Here is a 15,481-nt window from a genome sequence, read left to right as displayed (position 1 = left end):
AAAACTACTTACAACTTGAAGAAACTGGTAATCTCTGACAAAGTAAACGTGAACGAAACCTGACGTTAGTTTGTGTCGGGTCTTCACCACAATTGACACTCCTGTATACGATGTTATTTTACGGTGGCAGCTAGTAAGGCAAATTTAGGAGACAAACACAAAGCTTGAAAAAAAAATCTTTATTAGGACTATTTTTCTACTTAAAATTTGTCTAGCTTAGTTCACTTAGTGTTACGTTAGACAATTACAGACAAAAACGGAAAGGTTGTACCAAACTCTTACCGAATAAAATTCCACGGTGATTGGCACCTAGTGCCAAATGGAAACACACTTGCCAGCTTAGTTTTAACAGCGGTGGCTACAGCCTGTTTATCTTAAGGTAGAGCTGCCGTCCCCTGCGTTATCATAAGCAGATTACCTTGATTTCGTCGCAGAAGCTTTGCAGACGATGGTAGGCTGCTCTTCATGTTTCTAAAAAACAGAAACACAATATTTTTGATAAATAATTATTTATTTTAAAGCACGTATTACATATATACATACAGAGTGGTTTTAAACAACAATACGTCAATTACATACAAAAAGATACAACAATTTGCGCATTTATCAACGGGCTGGCGGGCGTTGCACTTTATTAGTCCTTTTCTTATTTAGGATGGATTTCCACAAAGTAACGCCTGAATCTATTAGAACAATACGTCTGTAAGTCAGTAAGTACTACGTCTGTTGTGATTTATTGACTAGCGCCATCTATTAGGCTTTTAGAGAAAATGTGATAAAATAGTTTTGTGTATTTACCAGGCCGTGCTATAAGGATAGGCATTCAGCTGCGGATGACAGACTCTCTAAGAGTATAATTGTAATCATAGATATTCTAGGCCGGTACCTAGATAAAAATGGTATAGAACAGTGATTCCCAAAGTGGTCTATATCGACCCCTAGGGGTCTATGACAACCTGCAATGGGTCTACGTCAGCGAAAAAATATTTGGGGGCCCATGAAATGAAAATAGGGGTCCACGATAGTGGATCCCAACACATACACTGATAGTACCTATTTACTTACATACTATCTTATAATATCAAAATATTAACATTATTTATAAAAGTACCTATGAAGTAAAAAATTTAGAACTGGACATTATTAACCGAGGAGATTTAAGATTAACCCTTACAAAATTGACGCCAAATGTTGATAATTTATTATTAAAGCATCAGGTTCATTCTTCTCACTAAAAATATTGACTTATTGCTTATGTTATTTTATTTATAGTTTATTTTATGTTTATTTAATGTTACGTATATTTTACATAACAAATAAAAAATTATTTTGAGTAGCTTTAATTTAAATTCAATTGATAAATGTATAAATTAACATGTGTTATTACTTTAAGTTTTTAACACTAAACTTCACTACAGTTAGAAATTTACAGGAAATCAATATCTGGTAAGTAGGGGGTCTATCCAACACGGAAAAACATGGCAAGGGGTCTACGACACAAAATAGTTTGGGGAACTCTGTTCTAATGTGTAATAAAACACACGTTATATCTATTAGATTCAGGCGTTACTTTTCGGAAGTCCATCCTAAGTAAGAAAAGGACTAATATATAGCTACTTCCGCTATGTATACACGTTACTCTTGAGTGAGTAATGGAAACAAAACATCATCATTATCGTTTAAGCCAATCGATGTCTACTACTGACGGTACCTTTCACTTCCCCCACAGATAATTGAAAATTTGATTTAAAATTTACATTTATCATAAATATACTACCAATGAAGAAATTAAATACCAAAACAGTTTTACGAAATATATTCAAGTAGTATGCAGTGTTTTTGTTAATAAAAATACTAGCAAAATTAGTTAGTTAAAAAACGACATTTTTTTTTAAATACATGTGTATTAAACCACATCAGTTTGTTGCAAAACACATGGCCAGTATAAGGGCAATCCGAACTTTGTTTTCTTAGAGTTCCCTTGGAAGTGTACTAAGCGTTCCAATTCTACATATCTGGAACAATCCGCCGGCTTCCTTATACCCTGAGAAATATAACCCGGGTCTCTTCAAGGTCTGCGTGCTTCATCTTCGACCACACGGTCGCTTTACAACAGTCGATTTAGTGGTCAAAGGAGGACTAGTAAACGATAAAAAGTATATTTTAATTTGAGTTACATGTACACTATTTAATATATTTCATAAAATATAATCATGAGTCGAATGTAAAATTTTAAGGCACGATCGTAATGATTGTCCCTAATTTCGTTATATTTTACTCAAGATTATATATAACTTTATGTAAATATTACAAGAAGCGTTTAGTTTTGTTACTGAGAAATCCCGCTTGTGGTCTCAAAACTAACGTATGTAATAATTCTTATAGTTGCGTGGAATATTCCGACGCTCCGATGTTAGTTTGTGGTGTTATATTCGTGAATAACGTAATTGGCCCACACGACGCTCCGGGGCACTGTTATAAGTAATTAGGGCTTTACCAACGCTTACCCAGGATGATGTCACAAGGTATTACATGAACAAATGTTTGTACGGGTATTGTTCTATAAAAATAGCTGTAAAGAGTCTACTCCTTTTTTAAACAGAAGGGTATACTTACTTTCAAAACCTTAAAAGGGGTAAGTGTATATCTAATTTGCTGACAATTAATCCATGTTGCACAATTAATAAAGTAATAATAACATAATAAGAAAAAACGATTTCAAAATTCGAATTACTAGGTAATTGTCGTTCACTGGCTAATCAGGAAACGTTGCGCATTCAAAGCGTAGATTCGAAAGCTATCGCTTGACAAGCTGACGAAATCATCAACATAATCCTTTTTTATTATTTATTATATTTATGCAAATAATATATGTACATAGAAAAAGATTTTTAAATATATTCATGTATTTATCATTATCGTTAGAAATAATCAATAGTATATTTATATCAGATTTTTATTTTACATTTTTTCTTTCCATTATTATTTATTTCACTCGTTAGTATTTAGCTATTTCGCTAACCATCATTCATTTATCTCTGCACCGCCCAAGTGGTTAACTGGTAGAAAATGCCTTCAGCATTAAATTCACCGTTATACTGTGTATAAATAAATAAACATGAATCTTAAAAATTATCAAAAAGACCGTGAATTTTACTCGTGTAATGGAAATAGTGTTTAAAATAAAGATATAGAACGATAATATAGCATACTTTATAACAGTGGCTCAATGAACTGAGAAAAGGGCTGTATTTGTCGGCATTTCTCTACGATATCGTGACAGAAATGGAGAGATCTCGATACGAATGAAAGTAACAGACGTAGCCTAAAATTGAAGTAGCAGTGAGCAGAAGACAGCAATGATTTTGTATAAGAAATGTCAACATACAGGATGCAGATCGCTTCCAATCCAAATGGAAAAATCATGGAGGAAGCTTTTGTCGTGCAGAAGACGTTATAAGTAATTGTGATATGATTAGCGAAGATATAACATAAAAAAGAAGTAAATTATATAACAATTCAAGATGCGGTATGCAGATCGCTTTCAATCCAAATGAAAAACCATGGAGGAAGGTTATATCGTGCAGAAGACGTTATAAGTAATTGTGATATGATTAGCGAAGATATAACATAAAAAAGAAGAAGTAAATCTAAAAATACACGATGTGTTATATGTAAGATCAACGCCGGGTCAAACCCATCTAAATCAGTGAGAGCGAAACAAGTTTGCATACTGTACGATTAGCGAGCTTTCTCCTACGGCACTACATTATACTCTTTGAACATAAATACAACAGTTATATATATTAACACAATATACCTACAAACGTGGGTAATTAAACTATAGACCATCATTTTTCTTTTCCCAAAAATATAACTAAAATTTTATTGAAATTATTTATCATTATTGTTTAACCATTGTTAAAAGTATCGATCCGAAATGAGTTTTTCATGTTTAGAATTGTTGCCTATGGAACAGATGTTACTTTTCATACATAGCAGTTTCTTTTTAAGGTCCTGATTTTGAAGTCTCTGGTTCGACACAGATCATGAGTGGACAGAGTCTTTATTTCCATAATATTTTTTCTTTTTTTAATTTTAATTTCCACAATATTTTTACTTTTTTTGTTTTTAATTTCCATAATCATCTTTCTTCTTTGTCTATATTATAGTGTTACAAGGTCGTTCATGCTTACTTCTATACGGAACGCCGTGATGTTAGAGGGAATTTTAATGGAGGTATATCTTACATTTCTTGCAGTTGAAGCGACGGGTGTATACCATACTCATATATTCCATAGAGGCATTCATATGTTACTATACTCTATCGAGAATGTCCCTAAGCCGGAGCTATCAGCACTTTTGAAGCCGTCTGAGAAGCTTCTTTTACATAACGATATTTAGCCTTGCTACAGAAAGAATAGCTTATAGCTATTTTAAATAACAGCTAATTCAATTTTAAAGTTCTCGAAGTTTCGATGGAAGCATCTATGGTCATGTTCATGTATTTCATGTTCAGGTTTTTTAATGAGTAATGTTGGCTAAGCCTATGACGTTATTAAAACTTTAGTTTTCTATATTATGGACGCTGCTGCATAGTGCACACGTCATTTATATATATGAATGGTAAATGTGTTTATTTATTTCCATTGACAATTATTCACGGATGACATGTATGTTCGTAATAGCATAATAGGTAAGCCAATTGTAGTTTGAATGTTTATTTGTATTTTATAAAGGGAAATCAAACTTCATGAAATTTAATGCAATCAGGCGTTATTTTGCGGAAGTCCATCCTAAGTAAGAAAAGGACCAATATATAGCCACTTCCCCACATGCAGTGGTAGTCGTGTAATCTTCAAGAGTTATGTTACACCGATTAGTGTTGTGTTTGGCACTATGTTTAGTTTGCATAGTGACTGTGTTTGGCACTAATCGGTGTAACATAACTCCTGAAGATGCCCCGTGGAGGGGTGAAACACGTGTTGAGTGATTTAACGGTGGCAGTTGTAGAATTCGCATTGTTTGCCGCATGCGCATTTATCAGCGGGCTGGCGGGCGGTGCACTTTGTTGCACGACTACCACTGCATGTGCAGAAGTGGCTAAATATTGGTCGTTTTCTTACTTATTCATGAAATTTGCCATCAACTAGTTTTACTGAATTGAAAGATCATTTTTTTTAATTTATCAAAAGAAATATCATGATTGTGGTAAAAACACAAGATCACTGCTGCCACAAAAACCAGATCGTAGACGGTTGAAGAAATGTTGAAATGAAATGGTGGAATATACGCAAATATGTATAAGAATTGACAAATTTATAGTTTATTTGTAAACAATTACACTCCCGATTATCTCTTTAAAAATACAGTTGGAGCTAAATATAAATAAATATCAAATGTTAAACAATGTATAACACACTTTTACAATATCATTCCAGATAATTTTAAGAAAGAAATGTTAAAATTGGTTCTTTTATAAATTTTTTTAATCTTGTTTTTATGTTCAGGACTATTATACTGTAAATGACATATTAACATATCTTTCGTTCATTCGTTCTTTTCATGTCTAAGTCATTCACTATCCGAACAAGCGGTAGACTCGTCTTGACATCAATAAAGGTTATTTTTCATTAAATTGAATGTTATGTTAATATTGTATATTCCAAGCAGACTATCTGAATGTTTATAAAAGAGAATTGATTCGATCAATTTCTAGAACACATTTCAAAATTCTAACGCACGAATGAAATATAATACATGCCAAGGAATTTCTTTTTTTAATATTTAATACTTTCTATGAACTTTCCATATTCATTATATTTTTCAACGATACATATTTATAACTTTTATCTTGTTTAAAGGTAAGATTATGTCTCCACTTATTCTCAGAAGATAACGAGAAAATATATCGATTGATTTGAAAATCGGTTTGAAGTATACACCGCAGGGGATTATTAAAAGGACAATCTCACCTCTCTATTGCCTTCGTTAATATCCTAGCTACGTTCTGGTTAAGTTTAAAAGTAACATGTCCAGTGTACAGTGGATACATCAACATCCAGGTGACGTAACATGTTCCGATGGATGAAGCAAGTTTCAAAATGGCGGCTAAACATATCCATGCGTATGACTTGATAAGAAAGTATTGACGAGACGCTACATAAGACGACTATGAGACTAAGGAGTAATTAAATTTGAAATACGACAGTAAAAGGATATTGTTATAATTTCATGGGTCAAGTATGGTTAGTGAACGTCCTGCACTGCCCCAGCCGCCATCTTGTTCTGCGCGCTTTGTAGCTCAAGAGACACGTTTCCGTGTCTTAAGTCATCCCACCTTCTTGAAACAGTGAGAAATATTTGACAAGATGTTTCGTAGGTTTTCGAACTTCACAGTTGGGTTCAAAATGGATTTGACGATTGTCTGTTTCTCTTAGGTACACATTCGAGTCAACAACTTTAAAAATCAAACCTGCAACTAATATTGTGGTCGGCCGGACATTTGACATAATTTTAAATTTTCATAATATCTCTTCTTATTTCAATAACTATATAACAGGAGTGGCCAACTGCAGCACACCAACCACATGCGGCTGTTTGAACGATTATTTTTGACTCCGATTGATCGTCGAATTACTTTAATATTTAAACTTATATAGTTTATATCAGCTCCTGGGAAATCGAAACAAATTGCTGGTATGGATAATTATTATTATTTCACCATAAAATTATCGAAAGCCAAACACCTATCATAATTAACCAACCGTCATCTTAAGTATTATTAGTGCTGTCATATACGTGTGCCATTATATCTAACTTCAATACACATATTTTGTACTTTTGTCACATAATTTCAATAAATATTATTTTTGTAAAAAAACGTATTCATTTGTATGTTTTAAATGCGTGTTAAATTGCGGCTAGCGAAAAAATTCAAATTTCGAACAATGGCTTGAACTATGAAGCAGCTCTGATACATAACATTTCATAGTTCAGTATTTAGTAAAAAACATACCAACCTATAACTAGAATAAAACTAATTTAAGAACAAGTTACATTTGTTTACGCGGTTAAATGTTTGCATTGGGTGTTTAAACCGCAATATTACCATGTCAAGTACATTTTAAAATGCCTCTTTGTGCATACATTAATTGTACGCGAGTTATTCATATGATTCCAGGAATGTATATATTTTCAAAGATATGTCTTTATTTAAACTCAATATTTCATTATTCATACAAGTAATTCCTTTTCTTAGTTTGTGTAAATAAACTGAAAACAGGCTTTTCATGATTATAGTAAAAATTTAAAGTAATATTTAATAATAAGGAGTAAATAAAAATAATGAAACGAAAATAAAATAAAACGTTTTAAATTATTTGAGAATAAGTGAAATATAATGGTAGAAATATTTGAATCCAAAGTTGCCAGTATCTCGATTCTGGAATTCTCGAACGACAATTCGAAATTCAAATGACTGTAAGTGATGCAGCGTATTCTTGTGCCGTAGATAAACAGGATTTTAATGCAAAGTTTTAGTAACATCATTTCATATCAAAATGTAATATACCTAATCAAGAATAAGGAGTCCATAGATGAACAAAAGTAACAGATATGACCAAGGGGAGTCTTCTGAGCACGCCACCTCTACCAACTTATCGTCGTCACTTTGTCACTTTGTCGTCACTTTGTGTCTCTCAAGTTGCACGAGCATGAGCGACTGTGCGAATTACGTTAGTGATCTTGGTTCTTCTGTGGATCCAATTTATGATTCGATCTCCCAGCGAAACACTATGCATTGCCCCTTCCATTGCTCCCTGGGTGACCAAGAGACTTTTTATGAGGACTTCCCATGTTATACCACCTTTCAGTTCCGTATGGCGACCACTTCCAATGGGTTCTATTGGAAATCGATAGGGGAAAATGGGAAGCCTTATAAATTACTTTTCGTCCTTCTAACAATAGATGCATTTAGAATCAAAAGCAGATAAATACACCTCGAAAGGTTTCTCACATAATAAAGCAACTTACAAGCATGGATATATATGATTTTGATTCTTAGATAAGTTTTTCATTGAATCATCACTGAAGGAACTATTTATAAGTTTATTGAGGCTCAGTTTGCTATTCTCGAGTGAAATTTGAAAATGTGTATTTAGCTGCTTTTAATTCTATACGCCTCAATAACACCCGTGAAAAAATTGTCGAATTGACAATTTTAAATTTTATACCGGCGCTAAATTTTCATGAACAACTTTAAAATTAAAATGTGCGTATGTATCGTGTCCGCGACCTTTAAAAACGGATCGGAGCTGACTCGTAGCTACGGAATATATAATACGTGTTTAAATTTTTTTTTAATGCTGTTTCAACTGTAATGACGCATTCATTACTTCTTTTAAACTTATCGCAATAATTTTTGCAACACATCACAAGGCAATGTAAGCCGAATAAGATATAATCACATATATATTTGTCATTGACACCAAATAATATTGTGAACGGACTTGCAAACAGGAAGTAGACATTTATCGATTTTATTATTTGTTTAATTCATTGTTAGGTTTATTCATCTATATTAAAGGTTCCTAAAGTGGTCTAGGACCTCCTGGGAGACTCGACAGGCAACTGGTGGTGTGACAGAATGCATGCTTGACGTCATCAATCAAAGAAGGCAGTACGATTTTAAAAACATTGGCAACTGTTAGTTGTAAATTATTGCATATTTCATATTCAATAACTGCTGGTGTCCACTGGAATCAGTTTAAAATTTATAATGCATCAGGATAATTACGAAAAAAAAATTCTTTGAACCTCTAATCTATATTTATTTGCGGTCACATAGCCAGAAATGAACATCATAACCTTGAACCACTTAGGTGCCACTCAAGTGCTACTTAAAGGCTTAAAAAGATAGAGAAGATAATCCCTGTTCATGGGGTCACGACCCTTAATGAATATAACGAATCGATACTGAAGATTTGCAAACAGAATTACGTTAGAATACTAATCCGTGTATATAATTTTATACTTTAAATCATTTCTAGCGATATAGATATAGAGCCAAATACAATTACATTATTCAACTTAAGTTGCTTACTTCAAGTAAAGAGTATGCTGTCTATGCTATCTTCTCCTTATATCGTTAGATATCTAAGCTTCATTATAACCTTAAAAAATCTTTAGTAGTCGTTTCCTAATCGCTTTCTTCATCGATGAAGGTCGTTTCTGTTTTAAAACGTCGCAATTGACGCGATGTTTCCAAACAGCAGTAGATTATACAGGATGATTGATAATTTATTTAAGAGCTTTAAATATGTAAGTGTATAGCTCTTTCGCTGTCAATTAATGTAAGATACACCATATCTATTGATTTCAGTAATAATAATTAAAATAATAGAGTAAGCAAAAGGTTTTTAAAAATTAAAATTATTGTTTACTATGTATCCCTGCAAATTATGTACTGGGTGGAATTATACGCCTGTCATATTCCAAAAGAATATATAAAGTAATGTATATGTTATTTAGGATGATCACTTTATACATGGTGTTTGAAAAAATTTTGGTGGAAGTTGTGCTATATATTCGTTTCTATATAGCTTTTACACCTATGAACAATCACGTAGTACACATAATGTTTTAAGACTCAAGGTAACGTGAATATATTTTTTTAAAAAATATCTTCAAATTTTGTTAGAATCTAAAGTAATTCTCCATATAGAAGGTAGTTTACGCGTCAAATAGTATCAAAGATACACAACAATTCACACTTTACAATTGGCTTTCAATGACGTTTCTAGTCGACAAACCTTTGTACATGCAACACAGTCAACAGACGGTATCACAGACGTTTCGCAGAAGAAATAATAACAATAAGGAAAATTCGATGAAAAATATCAGAATCGACAAGTGAAAGGTCGTTGTCCTCTGACACTAAAACTGGTAGCCTATAAAGGTTGTTTTAGGTACACAGAGTTTTAATTTAAAATTAAGCATCGATTCATGTCATACGAAAACCGGTTGGGGTGTGTATAAGTTCAACCGTTAAAACTAGATTACAAAAACTTAATAGATCCGTTCAATTTAAAACTCTCAGAAAGGTTCTGGCGTGGCAACCACGATGGCATAGTCAAGATCGCGCAAGACCGGCCGTTGTCGCAATTTTTGGGGGAGCCCTATGTCTATCACCGGGCCTTTGATGATGATTTAAAAAAAATTCTAAGATTGTTTTAAATAAATACGTATTGTTACTTATAAACGTTCATTAGAAACAAACGTATGAACACAAAAAGCATTATGATGATAAAATTTAAGCTCGTAATAAAAAACGCAAAACAATAGCGTGACTAAATGCTAAAACGCGTAAAATATTTTAGCATTTTATGTTTATGCTAAATAGCATGATAGAGACATATCAATATAAAAAGTTTACATTCATCGTTTGAATAGTTTCCCGTCGTGTTGGAGATATATTACGTTATGAATAAGTTTCCAGTGAATTACTACACCTGCATTTTTAAATTATAAACACAATTTTTTAAATAAAATTTTCATGCTACGTACAGACAAACAAATTTTAAATTTAATAATTAAAGTTAATAATTGTATTTTGATGTAGACACTAAATAATATAACGTATTGCCAATAATAGTCTAGATATGTTAGCAGCTTAAAAAATATTAATTAAGGCAACTGCCACCAATTAAATATAGCATTTAACATATATCACGTTAGCGACTGTGTAACACTGCTATATGTTATTCGAAAAAGAAATCATATTGTAACATATTTAAATGTTAGTAATTTTTTATCCATCCATCTGCGATTTGATGCCTGTTACCATGTTTAAGTCTTAATTCTAATTATCTTCGTTTCCGCCTTAGACGTCGTCTGTAAGGTATAGGCCTATTCCAAAAATTAATACCTAGGGGGGATAAACCATAAACTTTTCTTTAGGTGGGTTGGCGATCGCGGTCTCAAAACTTGTTTGTGAACAGTGACAATCCTATATATAAATTAATCCTATATATTATGTGCAAAAAGTGTGAATTATTTAATATTGTATCCCGGGAATCAAACCCGTGACCTAAAATTGCAATTCTAGGTGTACGCTTTACTAAATAAGTCTTATTATAGCATTCAAGAGTTTAGTTTCAACTTCTAGAACTTGGTTTGTTGGCTAATGAGTCAATATGGTTGATATTATATGTGTACATTGTACATGTGTACACTACAATACACATTAAAAATTGTTAAAGTTAATTTTGAAATAAAACACAAAATATGCCAAATTCCTTTAAATAATAATATGTTTAATATTTAAAATAATTATAACATATTTTATTTGCTTTAATAACACTGAATGTTTCTAGCACTGGCCAAATTAAAAATTATTTAAAAAAAGTTAAATTCGAAAAAAGAACTGTTTACTAATCTTTTCATGTAAATATCATTGTGTCACTAATTATGACACATTGACGGCAACGTATAAAACACGTTTGACATTACATTTAACGTGTAAAATTATCGTTGTGAGATTTTTTACGAATTCCGTTGCGGTCAGCAACGAAGTCACGGTGGACTTCGGTATCTTTTGGTGATGAAGATCTATCTCATTCATCTATTTATATTTGGTTTAAAAAGCTCCAACTTAATCGTACTTAGATTTGATGAGTATAAAAAATAAGTAACATAGTATCATGCTAAACTTTTGCTGTTTTAAAACCTTACAGTGAAACATAAGAACGTCTTTTTATATATGGTTTTATTCAATTTAAATAAATCGTACCATTACGCCATTACTTAATTCATCAAATGTGATCGATTAATTATCTTAAAGTAATAATTAATTTCAAATACAAATGTCGTTAGTGTAAATTTAATATATATTGTATAACAGCGACTATTCTTTTTAATACAAGCACAATTATGGTGACTAGTGAATTGAATTTTAGTTCAAAATTCAAATGAATTATCAATCGAACTAAAATGGTATAACAGTTACAATAGCTTAAAAAAATAGAAAAAGTAATAGCGTATAGTTGGAGGGTGGAAATCAGGGTACGACCTTGGTGGAAATCGCTATATGTGAGAATATCATTACCCATAAAATACCAATAAATCATCTGCTGTGTTAGTGGCAGAACACCTAGTTTAAAGCAGAGCCCTGGCCAGTCCGAATCAGCTCACGTCCTCGTCGTCCATCCTGGGAACTGCTGCAACCGCGCAACCGCACGGCCGCCACCTCGAGTTGCAGCTGAGCTGAGAGTGCAGGGCAAAAGGCGAATCTTCTGCACCTTAAAACAGTAATAACTCACAAGGGAGGCAACCCGATATAAAACCGAACATGCCCCCAGGCTTCAAGGTGGCAGCTCCACCAGCGGGCTAGGGTATAGTGGGCTAATCACACGCTTACCCGAAACTAAACGATTAAAGAAACTGAAACAGTACATAACCGGACCGATCAAACTACGACAGGCGACGTACTGTGAACATAGGAATAAATAATAAAAAATAGCGTATCGTTGGAGTTAATATAATTTTTTTAATTCAATAAAAAAAAAAAAACTACAGATAACGTTACATCTTTAGGCGTCTTAACTTACTTATAAGTATAAATATCAAATGAGGACACCTTTATAGTTTGATATTTAGCCACTTCCGCACATGCAGTGGTAATCGTGCAACAAAGTGCACCGCCCACCAGCCCGCTGATAAATGCGTATGCGGCAAACAATGCGAATTACACAACTGCCACCGTTAAACCACTCAACACGTGTTTCACCCCTCCACGGGGCATCTCCAGGAGTTATGTTACACCGTTTAGTGCGAAACACAGAGGCGAATCTACGCATTTATCAGCGAGCTGGCGGGCGGTGCACTTTGTAGCACGACTACCACAGCATGTGCGGAAGTGGCTAAATATTAGTCTTTTTCTTACTTAGGATGGACTTCCGCAAGGTAACGCCTGATTCCATTAAACTTTTATAGTTCAACATCTTCAACCGATAGATGTCCAAAATAAGGCATAGGCCTCCTTCAAAGACCGTCAAGATGAGCGGCTCATGTTCGCCTGTCGAGAAACTTACGGCCCCCCAATGTGTCCCGCCCATTGCCACTTCCAACGAGAAATTTTTAGAGCTTCGTCGTTGGATTTGCTTCTTCTGCAGATCTTCTCATTTCTGAATCGATCTTGCAGCGAAACTCCTAGTCCAGCCTTCTACATAACTCTCTTTTTTCTTTTTTCAGTCTAAAAACGCCTCTGCGAGGCTTAGACGGCCCCCAAAGATATGTATGGGGGATTTACTATAATCGCCACCCTTGGCAAGATATGGTACGCAATGAACGCTGTTGTCCATCGTCTGAAAACTTGTGAGCAGTTGCAATCCTATACAATTAATACACAATGTGTGAATTATATAAGATTGAATCCCGGAAATCGAACTCGCGACCAATAATCGCAAATCTAATTCCTCGACCGTCGGTTTACACAACAAATATTCTGTTACAAAAGTATCTGTATGGAGTATTTATTATAATATATCTATATTATTATTAAGGCAATTAATTTCCAAAATTTCTAAATTCAGAAACTAACAACTTCGATACTCTGAAACATAAAAACATTCACATAGCTGAAACAGGCTTTGGAAATTACATACACCGTCTCTTCATAAGGAAATTAATATAAATGTCAGGAGAACAAACAATATTTATCCTTAAGGGATTTTAGTATGGACAGATCCTTTTGAAGGCTGGAATAACGTGTACATATAATAGGTAAAGCCTGAACTTTTAAGATGATATAACAAATCTTATTTAGGTCGTCAAATGACAATGATTTTGAGGCTACGTAATGAGAATTTGATTGCCAGACTCATGTGGTTTCGTCGTTAATGACGGTCATCAAAAATGTTGCCCTGTAAAAAATAATACTACATTGTTATTAAGAAACGTCTTAGTTTACATATAACTGCACTTAGCCTAGTGTCGACGAATACGTATGTAATAGTAAGTACATAAGAAATAGGAAGAATTACCGTCAAGGCAATTGTAATTTTTCTGTACGATTTTAGCATCACACTATCAATTTGAAACCAAAGTCCGAAGCGGCTTGACGATTTTGTAGATTAGCGAGTTACTTCCACAAGGATTTTTAATGGAATTAGGCGTTACCTTGCGGAAGTCCATCCCAAACAAGAAAAGGACCAATATTTAGCCACTTCCGCACATACAATAGTAGTCATGCAACAAAGTGCACCGCTTTCTCTGCGTTTGGCACTAATCGTATCGTGTAGCATGGCTCCTGAAGATGCCCCGTGGAAGGGTGAAACACGTGTTGAGTGATTTGGCGGTGGCGGTTGTGTGATTCGCATTGTTTACCGCATACGCATTCATAAGCGGGCTGGCGGGCGGTGCACTTTGTTGCACGACTACTACTGCATGAGCGGAAATGGCTAAATATTGGTTCTTTTCTTGCTCCACAAGGATTGTTGGATTGTTTAAAGAGGTTGATATAAATAAAGATATAAAATAAATGTATTTACTTCTTTATTCCGTACACAATAAAGAGTATTAATTATAATCATGTATGGTCTCCACATCCGCAATTTTGGCCATGTGAATTAAAAAAAATATGACTATTTCATTACATATTTTTATTTAATTCAGGCTGCACATATTTAGTTTGATAAAGTGGATACATTTTTATTAAACGGTTTTTTATTACTTTAATAACTAAATTACTTACCACCGGCTATCTATATCGTGCTTAGGAAAATAAAATCAGGTAAACAATGTGAATGTTATAACGTCGTTTTAACATTTAAGACACCCACTGCAACAATACGTAACAGTGAGCAGAATTTTAAAATTCAAAATTACACTCAGTACTTCATTGCTAATATTCGTCAAACTATATAATGAATTTAAGGTTACTTTTTATAAAAAAATAATCAATTGTTATTTATATCGAAAAATTAAAATCTGATGAGTTTGTAGAATAATTCTGCACTAAGAGACAACAAACCAAACGTGTAGTGTTTTCTTATTAAAATAAAACTTAAAAATCTAAAACCTAATATTGTTATTAATTTTTGAAAGAAAGATAGGTGAATTTCATTGTTGTCTCAGCTTAAAATAAAACTGGCAAGATATAATAGTACCAACAATAAGAACCTAGTGGCAGTGGTAGCCCAGCGATAGAGAACTGAAATTTACGATTTTAGTTTGCGGGTTATAATCCCGAGATATATGCTTATATAATTTACTTTGTGCATTAATTTTATAGGATTTCCACTGCTCGCAAATAAGTTTCCAGAGGATGGTCAGCAGCATTCTCTGCGCACCATAATACTAAACAGCGATCGCCAACCCACCTACAAAGCGTAGCGATAATGTTATATCTTCCCATAGATATCTTTGGGAGGGTTATGCCTTGCAGTAAGCGTGTAAAGGCTAAAAACAACGAAATTAAATG

The sequence above is a fragment of the Battus philenor genome, unplaced genomic scaffold (assembly GCF_028537555.1).
Source record: "Battus philenor isolate CCGP_79_NKW_IND1 unplaced genomic scaffold, ilBatPhil1.0.hap1 SCAF_8, whole genome shotgun sequence".
NCBI classification, from domain to species: domain Eukaryota; kingdom Metazoa; phylum Arthropoda; class Insecta; order Lepidoptera; family Papilionidae; genus Battus; species Battus philenor.
This window is presented reverse-complemented; position numbering follows the sequence as displayed.